Below are 10,982 nucleotides of genomic sequence, written 5' to 3' on the forward strand. Positions count from 1 at the left end.
TTTCTAGTTCAAGAACAGCCCTTGCAGATGTGGGCATATGGTAACATCCCTCAGCCTTGGCTTAGATAAGCACACAAATAGGCTTAAAGTGATATTTAAATGCTGGTTTCTGGAACCCTTTTTTGATCCCAGACGTATGTGTAAAGGCAACAATTTGCAGAGCCGAAACTAGAATCTGTACTGGAAGCACTAATGTGCTTATCCAGTCCGGGTATAAAATGTTATTTGGCTTATATGAGCTGTCATGCAGCGAACTGCAGAGCTTAAATTTGAAATATTCATGATCATCCTAGCAATCTCCCCCCTACTCCTCCGAGACAGCAATGAAGAAACAGTCTTACATTTCAGATGTAACTGTTTTACAGAAGTAACATCTTTTGTTGGGCTGCCAAGCCTGAGTCATCCTTACAGACTCATTTCTTGGAAGAAGCATGCACATAGCACTGACAGTTGATCACAAGCCATCTCCAAACTTTCATAAAGATCTTATAGGTTTTAAAGCAACCTAGTAAAATTAAGACATAGTAACCTTTCCTTTATAGTGGCAAACATTAACAAAATTCTCTGTTGCTGTAGTTATGAATAAGGATGATTTCACTCATAAAACTAGGTCACTGAGGAAATAGCATGCTCACACAGCAGGGGAACACTGTCTGAGTGTGTAGATAGCATATTTCCCAGATTGCTGCTGTGGCTCAGACTGCCCCTTCTGCCTCTCAGCTGCTCCCACCTCAGTTCTGGCACTGGACATTGCAGGACCCCCAGCAGCAGCGACACAGACAAGGAGTGATGGACCCCAGGAGTTTCTCCACCAGTATCACCATGAAGGGAAATAAGACCTACTAGTGGTGAGTGAGTCAGCACAGCAGCTTTAGCAACTGATACAATATTAGAGTATTAAGGTGGCAAATAGCAGGTGGTAGCAACTTTAACTTCTAAAAAGGACAGATATTGAGTAAATAATAATCTTCCCTTTGGCCACTGAGCTACTTCTCCATCCACACTGCCATCTGCAGGCTTTCCCTTGGGGGAAACCTCACTGCCAGGTGGAGACACTGGTCAGCATCTCTCCAAATTCCCTGGCTCCTTGCTGCCAGGCAGATCAGGCACCAGCAGCCCCCACTTGCTGCTGCAGACAGGTTACCCTTCACACTCACTGGGGAGCTTCACGTTTGCTGGGAAGGGGGATGCAGGGGGAGAGCAATTGGGTAAGTCTAGCCAGGTCTCTGCAAGTGCCAGGGCAAGCACTACATCCTTTAATCTTTCCCATCCCTTGGCTTCCTGTCATGTTGCTGTTGGAATTGAGGCACCTGCAAACAAGGGCTTCAGGTCAGCATTAGGGGTTCCTCTTTAAGCAGCTCTGGAAGTGTGGAAGCAACCTGGGTAGCTTTCGTGGTGGAGTGTCTCAGGTTCATAAAGCAATTTTCCCTATGTCAGGCAAGCGGCATTTTTCCTGGCCTTTTTCTGGCTCCTCTGCTGCAATATTACATTGTCACTTCAATGGAAGTGCAAGTAAAGAGACAAGAAGTGCCAAATGCTCATCCAGTGACCCTCACCATGTCTTTCACAGGTCTCAGATGGCTGGGTCAGAAGGAGACACAGAGAGGCCCTCTGTAGCCTTCCCTGCAAACTGACTTGTTTTGATGGAAGCAGCTGTAATCTCTTTCCACTTATCCTGCCAAACCTGATCTCCACCCAGCACAAATCCCTGGTGGGATCTGAATTAGGCTGACTCAAGCCCTGTTACTTTTCCAACTGACATATGGAGATAGTAAAGATTTCATACATTTTTTTCACTTTTACAGTAAAGATGTCCTCAAGGAATTTACATGGAGATCTCTCCATCACCTTCCTCAGCAGACATCTCTGCCCCAGTATGAAAGGCAGCTGAATATCTAGAAGGCTCTTTGCTCAATGCACATAGTAATTAGCATACCTTGTGCCAGGATTAGACTCTCCCCAGCCATCTGCTGAATACGCCTTGCCAATGTCAGAAGATCATTTTGCTATATAAACTGCACAAAGCATATAGCCATGTAGAATTCTGAAATATAGTAAATTTTCCACTGAAAATGAAATCTGGTTTTGAGTAATGCAAAACGGAGACATGGAAATGCACCACAGCACAGCAAGGCACAAAGTGATACTGCTAAATCCTAAATTTTAACTTTGGGCACACTGACATTAGTAGGTAAAAATGTCCATGAAATGCCAGTTCTCAGAGACTTCACAAATCACCTTCATAATATCCATACTTGCTCAGCAAATATGTATTAACAGGATGAATAGGAAAATTGGAACAGACGTGAGATTTAAAACAGAGACTTTGAGATTTACTCAGAGAAAGTAATGCTGTAAGGCATAGGAGGAAGAGACACCCATGTTCTCTGAGCTCTCATTTGTTACACCATCCTTCACACCAAAGTATTTTCAGTTAGATAAGGTGTACTCTGCAGAAAGGTAATTCAATTTTCTGGCAGATTTTGATACATCCTTGCAATATGTTTCATTGCAGTCTGGAGCAAAACAGACTTGTTTTCAGTTTCATACCAAGGACAGAACTCCAGCTCTGGAAGAGTCTGTCTCTCCTCTCCAGAAACTGAGCTGCTCAGAAACCACCAGACATCATTACAGAGACTTCTCCATGCCCAACCCATTCCACTTGCCTGGGATTTGGAACTGCTGCATAGCAGGTCCATTGGTATCCTCCAGGCAAATCACGGAGAGCTAGGGAGTAAGGACTTGCGAATATTTAATCCACAGTAATCCACCAGCTGTACCCTTACAGGTGGACCTTCCTCCTGTCAGGCCTTCAAGCAAAAAAAGGACCTCAGTGCTTCTTTACCTGCAGCCCCTAGTGCAAATAATAGAAGAAATAGGAGAAGAGAGAGAAGATGACATATAGCCTATTGCCAATCCGTGTCTTATGTCAAGCCATAAGATGCTTACCAGTAAATGAAGCCTTAAATACCAGCTTCCCCTTGCTTCAATATTCATAGCCTACTAGCCAGACCCTGATATATGACAAAATCTCATCAAGAACTGCTGAGCAGTCTCAGCATCCACTGATTTCAGAAGCAGAACATAAAGTACACTGTAAGGACCAAACCTGGATGGAGCTTTATGCCTAGAAAGAATCTTTTCTATCTCTGATTTTTGTAATTCCTTTAAATTTCACACAACATCTCTGTTATGCTTCATGAGCCTTGTCACAAGAACAAGCCTTCACATTGCCACATTTTAAAAATAACCAGTGAGTAAGATCCTGTTCTCATTTCTATAAAAACTCCCCTACTGATGATAAAAACTGGTTAATAATTTAACAAAGTGTTCTAAAAGTGGCACAGAGACGTTTATATTTAGAGAAAGTGCTTAGTTATAGGAGATTAATCTGCAAGAGAGGACTGTTATTTAATAAAGAAGACACTTCCAAATCATTCACATAGACTACTATCACCTACCTATGGGTAACTACAGGCTATTAATTCCTCATGCTGTCTATTCTCATGTTTAGAGACTGAGAAAAGGCTGGCTAAGTAGCCACTAGAAACTAAAATATTACTCCACAGGAAGTTAATGCAGTTTGGTACATATATTCAAAATCTAAATGCCACTACTTCAACCGGGCCCCAGAAAGCTGTAAGAAAGTCAAGCTCCTATAATACAGTTTATTGATCTGAAAATTGGTAAGAGTTTGAGGGTTTGTGTTTCTTTTCTGGATTCTGGAAGGTTGCTTATCCCCACCTTATCAAGGATCTTCATTTATGTCAAATGCCATTTTTATTGATATTTGTTTCAGTTACCTAGGGCATGATCCTCATAAATATCTAGCAAAGACTTGGAAGAGCATCCAGACCATTCAAACCACTGTCAGTGTGCATCTCGATTTGGAACTAAATAAGGTCAAAACTACTAAACATGTTTACAGTGTTTCTATTAAGCATCTTGCCTCACTTTTCCAACCTTCAAAGCAAGTATAATACTAGTTTATTATTAAGAAAAGTTTTCAAAACTCATAACTAACTGAAAACTATAGAAAAACAAATATATGAGTTTTGTTTATTTGGTTAGTGCATACCCACATCCTTCACATTTCATCTTGCAGGTAAAGGTATAAACATATTTTAAAACATTTTATGACTGATATCCACATCCCAAAATTCTAGTCACTTAACAGGGTTCTTTTTCTTTTGTTTCATATATCATTTTTTATCCTTCAGACAAGCTAAATTTTATAACCAAATCCATGAATATGGAATACTGAGCTTCTGGAGAGCCTGAAAAGTGAAGCCTGAGAGAAAAATTACAGTTCCAAGGCATTTTCTAATTGGTTTATAAATAGATGGCTTTGACATACCACTCATAAAAACAAAGCTATAGTTAGCTTGCCTGAGGCAGCTGTGCAGCTGGAAGAAGAATGTACACTGGCAGCCTAGCCCTGCAGTTGCCTGTGTTGTGGTACATGCTATCAAAACACCAGTTAAGAACACAGGAAGAATTATCATTTTGGCTTGAGGCAGAGAGATAGGAAGCGGTCTTTGATTTTATGTTATCCAACATGTAAGCCCTTGAAGAAAAGCAAGCTAAATAGATTGTTAATTGGAAGCAGCAAGGAAGAAACTCTAATGTAACTGACCTTCTCAGGTGTTTTGTTACAAGGCAGGTAAACTCTTGTGGAACTTACCATTTCCTGTCATTGTAAGGCTTTTTCACTATCAATAACTGTATATAAAAATAATTTCTATACTTAAGTCATGGCACAAATATTGTCCGAGTATAAATAGTGGAATGGATACCCCCTAGAATGGCATATTCTGTCTGGTGCTTGATCCAGGCTCATTTCTGCCACTGCAGCTTTTTGCATTGACAGCAGCTGATTTCAGCCCAACCACGTGGATGAATACTCTGCTATACCTGCAGCATTCTGGCTCTGAATCAGCACAAAACATTGAGCATTTTCAGTTGAAGCTCAGAAGTAGGTCCCCTTGAACTGATGGAAGCTTGCTTGTTCTCTTAGATTATTTGGGCTCTAACTTATTGGATCCACAGCCTATTGCCCTCTTTTGAGTGGAACAGACATAACAATTCTAAAGTTTGTGTTTGTTAAATTCAGATGCTCAAACTACAAAATTAGGATCCACATCCAAGCTTTCCAAAATCTCAGTAGCCTCAACATAATAATTTGTTTCAGATCTGTCTTTCAATGAAACACTTTCTACTTGACAAATAAGCCCAGTGCATACACAAATAATCATAGAATCAATTAGGTTGGAAAAGACCCTTAAGGTCAAAAATCTAACCATTACCCCGGGACTGCCAAGTCTACCACTAAACCATGTCACGGGGGTCCTCTACATGTTTTCTAAACACTTCCAGGGACAGTGATTCCACCACTTCCCTGGGAAACCTGTTCCAATGCCTGAGCAACCTCTCTGTGAAGAAATTTCTCCTAGTAAGTATGAATGGGTAAGAGCTTGACACCACACAGTGAACACCATAAAGGCTTTTCAGGCTATATGCAACAATATTTATCTTTTTTAAATCAAGAACAGTGTTTCCTGCTCCTTTTCTTCAATACTTCTTCCAACATTAATTTCCCATGTACTAGGCATACATATTTTGCAATCACAACAGAAAAATTCTATGTGCATTAAGCGACATAATACTAAGAGGCTGAGAAAGAGCGGGTATCCTCCCACACACTGCTTACAAAATGGTCTCTAGGCATCTGAGATGCTATTTGACCTTCACTTACATCAAATACATTAAGGTTAAACATTTACTTTAAGAATAAACCCCATCACCTTTCCTCACAGAAACATCCACACTTAGCATACAAATACCTTCAGAATTCATCATTTAGAAAAATTAATTCCTTGAGAGTACAAACCTGAGACTGTGATATAAATGCTAGTCCACTTCTGTTCAAAACATGAAAGTCAAAGAATCAACATATGTTTGAATTTCACCACTCAGTCCTTTCAAATCTACTTACAGCCTGAGCATTTTGACAATGTCAAGACATTGATAAAAGCACAAGGAAGGTCTTTAAAACACTGTTGAAGGAAAAGGATAAAAAAACCCCAAAACCAAACAACAAACCCATCCCAGCTTAAATACTTTACACAAAATTTTCAGGAGTCTTGAGTGAACTTTCAAGCTCGTGTCTTTCCCCCATCTCCAGATGTAGTTCAAGAATTTAGTAAGGTTCATATAACCTGATGACAATGGAGCTCAGATTTACAAGTCACCTTTTGACAAATGTTAATTCTCTCCCCTCATAAACTTGAGACAAATGAGTACATTTACAAAGAAAAAAAAGTACAGCATATCACCATATCTAAGATGAACAGAAAAAGAACTTTAATGATAGAGACATGCCACGGTATTCGAACAAAAAGAAAACGAAAACAAACCATGATCTTAAAGACATATCTAAGTATAAAAAGAGGGATAAAAAATGCAAGCTCACACACTGGGAATATTTGTGGCTTCAGCCAACATAATTTCATCCATAACATTTTTAATCTACATAGCTGTGATTTACAGAGTAGACATCACTGATGCTTAAAGGAAGGAGATAAAGCAACAAAGTATAAAAATCTCAATGTCACCCGAGTGCACACCACTGCTACCCTGCTCTGGAGAAAGCAATGGCAGGGCTGTTTTATTTCCTGTTGCCCCAGCCCTTCTTATCAAAACCTATTTAACCTAATTATCAGCAGTGGAAAACCAAACACGAGCTCCTTACAAACACAGGCAAGAGAGACAATACAAAGGAAACAAGCAAAGCCAGCAATAAAGAACTCACAGCCCAAACAAGCCCAAAAGAAATAAGCCACAGCAAGCTAACCCAAATACTCCATTTGTTAAATATTTATTAAATCAAATTAATACTAAGCCAGTTAGAACAAAATATTAGACATAAAGTTAACCAATACAAAAGTCTCAAGCAACAGCAGAGCTAAAAGCATGCAGGGAAAAAAGCCATTAAAGAAAATATGTAAAACCTATATAGACTTGTAACAAATTTGTAATTGTAACAAACAGCTATGAAGTTTTAGATTTATAGTCAGCAAACCCATATAACTTGAAATATTCCGAACAGAACCAAGGAAAAATCTTCCTTTGGGGGAAAAAAAAAAACCAAACAACCCAGCAACTCTTGTAGGATAAAAAGGAGGGTTAAGCCTTAGGAAGTTGGTTTAAAGGACTCATTTTGCTACAGAAGCCAGGTAAACCACAGGAAAACCAAAGCCACTGCTGGTCCTCCTTGGCACTGCTCTTTGCTGCAGTCACTTTCTCCTTTATGGGTTGGTCCCCCCACAAGAAGAAATTCTCCTCTGGCACAGCTGGGCAAAGTTTTCAGTGCCAGCTATTCCCCACAGCCACCGCAGACCATGCCAGCACACCAGGGGATGTACGGCACAAGCAGTGGTCCAGCTGCCGGCAGGCAGACTGTTCTCAGTGGTGCATGGTGATGTTCCAAGCACAAACTGAAAGACATGAAATGCCATCTAAACAAAGAGATGAAAACCTTTTTAACCTTCTGGATTTATTTTTTTGAGGGTCGTCAGATGCATGAACAGATTGCCCAGAGAGGCTGTGGAGTGTCCATGCTTGGAGATATTCAAAATCCCATGGGATGTGGCCCTCAACATCTTGCACTAGCTGAACCTGCTGTGAGCAGGGGGTTGGACTAAATGGTCTCCAGAAACAAAGCTGGTGCCTGCCAACCCTACCCCTCATAGCAGGTCTGTGAGCTTAGAGGAGATGGTGAGAGCACAAGGCTGGCCAAAACACAACTGCCACATTTTTGTTTCACACACACACACACACACACTAGAATGCGAGTCTCTTATGGGAAAGACTGGTTGAAAATGGACTTTCAACCCTTTTTTTTGTTTGTTTTTCTATGATTTAAAAGTTTCTATTTTTCAACATACTCTAGAGTTATGGGAAATAAAGGAAAATAGAGGCATTGATTGACTGGCTGCATTAAGGAGCTTGAAAAGGATGAGGCAGGCAATACAACAAGATCCAAAGACTAGAGACAGACAGGTGTGGATGCTTGGCTCCCCTTTTCAGATTCAGTAAAAAGGCAGAGATGTCTATGAAGGCACAGGCAGTAACTACATAATTACATAAAACTATATTCACGATACAGCCAAATGACACTCATCACACCCTACTCCGAGAAAATAAAGATGGAGAATTCTGCATTGCAGATGAATTCTTATTTTAAAATGAAGGAGTGTGAGGGAGAAAAAAAAAGGAATTTTCTAAGCACAGGAAAAGTGAAGAGTCACCTCTGCAAAGCTGGAAACAAGAATATGTAAAATACAATTTCATTAGTGTTTTGCCATTTAAGCTCTAAAAAGAAAAAATACTGTGCTTACCAATGCATTTCACAAAAACGATATTAAACACTAGTGCCTAAAGTAAGAAGAAAATAGAAGTTCTGATAATATCGAACACTTAAAGAGTTCTTTATATCCACAAAAAGTGCTGTATGAACATTAACAAATTGTGATATGTGAAAATATGCTGACTTTGACTCCAACATTATCCTGACCCCAGATTCAATCAGAACTACAGTATGTTGGCAATAACTCAGGAAATGGCAATCTGCTAGAACAGACTGGAAAATTAAAGCATTAAGACACATCTGGAAAGCTATAAAACCTGTTAACAAGAAGTTGGCATATTTATTTTCACTTGTATGCCGATTTGAGTCTAATGCCATTAAAGCAAAAAAGACAATTGTTTTTGTCATCATCTGGGCAACTGATTGATTAGTCATCATTAGACCAGAATTTTAACAGAGCTCCTTTCAGTGTGTGGAGAAACCTGCTGGTAGCCACAAACTACCTTACAACTTTTCTCTTCAGCCCCTCAATTTATAGCTTTCTATTTTGCCTCTCAACTTTTGTCATGTGGCCAATGTTTGTTGTAATATTTTACCCCTCTTAGCAGTAGCTGAAGGGATCAAAACAAGCAGCACAGAGAAATATTATCTATGTATTAAGCAAATAAAAGTTAACATACCCGAAGAAAAATGAAAACTGAACTACCACAGGAAGTAGATGGACTTTGACAACTGTTTACAAAGTTTCAGACAAAAATGAGATAAATACTAAAAAAGGGAACCAAATCTGAATATTCAGTAGTCTAGTTCCAATCTATACTATATCTTTTAAGTCTTACTCCTCACTTCTACCTTGCTGACTTAAAACTTTAGTGTAATAGAAAGAAAGTCATGTATAAGGGATGCAACTTTTACACTGAGGACTAGACCTACACACTTCACTGTTAATTCTTACAGCAGTCTCCAGGCCAGCAGCGTCTAAGCTCTCTGCATGAGCTAGCAAGGGCATATTTTTGTACTTTGATTCTGCAACGTTGATTGTTTGTACAGTATTAATTGGACTAAGTAAGCTATAACCAACATGTTCACTTGCACCAGCGCCAACGTTAACGCAGTACAATGCAGCATATCTGAAAAGCTGACCAGTTTTAATACATTAAAGCACATTTTTGGGGATGCGAGAGATTTAAAATCCTGTTTATGTATGCTAACATTTGGGAAGAACTGTTTTTTCAGTTTTCTCTAGGAAAGGAACTGACAAAGAAAAACCCTAGGTTTAGAATCGCTGACACTGTGAAATCACATAAGCTGTAATAATTATCTATGTTCATATGTTTCATCAAAAGCAACATTTCTGCACTTCAAGAAAATAATTTTTGACTTCCAGGATCATGGAAACACAGTAATTTTGTGTGTTAAATGACTAATTACTCCAGGGAATCCACAGCCAACTAAAACTATGCTATTAATTTAATCATAACTCTCAAATATTCAAATTTGAACAGGATTGTTTGCTTGTATTTCCTAAAAGAGATGCAATCACCAGACTTAAAATTCATTACCATGTTTGTAACTCCAAGTTTAGACGGTTGAACTCTATGTCCTCAATGAATTGAAGCACAGTATTTGACAGCACAATAGTAACTTCATTCAGGCAACTACATCACAGTTATCTTCAAGTATGGCTTGAGAACCTTTACCATGTTTGTAACTCCAAGTTTAGACGGTTGAACTCTATGTCCTCAATGAATTGAAGCACAGTATTTGACAGCACAATAGTAACTTCATTCAGGCAACTACATCACAGTTATCTTCAAGTATGGCTTGAGAACCTCAGAGCATGTCCTAAAATTTTATGATGTAGTGAAGTCTCAGGAAACAACATGCTTATGCCTTTCAGCCACTTGATAATCCAAACTGACATGAGTGTGCATTGCTCCTGCAAAAGATTATGCTGGCTTAAACAGGCATTGTTACAAACAGCAAATGACTTTTAAATTTAAAGAAAAAGGTATTTCACATCGGGTGTTCTACTGTTTAAGGTACACTAGTATACTTCCAGGAAAAAAAACCCCTCCTATTAATGCACACAGCTTTGAAGACATTTCTGCAGGCATCGTAAGATCATAATCAAAACTGATTTGTTCTATGATTACAGAGAAGCCAATCCATTTTGCATAAAGTAGAAAGCTACTTAATATTATGATACTTCCAGCCACCACCCTGATTTATTAAGTGCACATTCTGAAAACAACCGTTCATGAGTATGTTCTGCAGGGATCTGGTTTGCCATGTGGTTGGTGCTTCTTGGCTTCCTGCTGCCAAAATGCAATTAGACATCTCAACTACATCTGACACTCTTTCAATGCCATTCTAGGATGTAATTGCTTCTGTTACCAGAGGATGGGATGAATCTTGGCATCACTGAAATCAGCAGAAGACTTCACTGGGTCAAGATATCATGCAGTTGTGAACAGGTATTTAAATTACAACTGGCTTTCTTCAAAGTAGTAGCTTATTCCATAGCATTCTGTGATGTTCTTTCCACAGCAAATTGTAGCAAATGGTTTCAAATTAAATTCCACTTTAAGAATAAAGAAACTACAAAAAATAA

Source organism: Lathamus discolor, chromosome 3 (assembly GCF_037157495.1).
Source record: "Lathamus discolor isolate bLatDis1 chromosome 3, bLatDis1.hap1, whole genome shotgun sequence".
In the NCBI taxonomy this organism is placed as follows: Eukaryota; Metazoa; Chordata; class Aves; order Psittaciformes; family Psittacidae; genus Lathamus; species Lathamus discolor.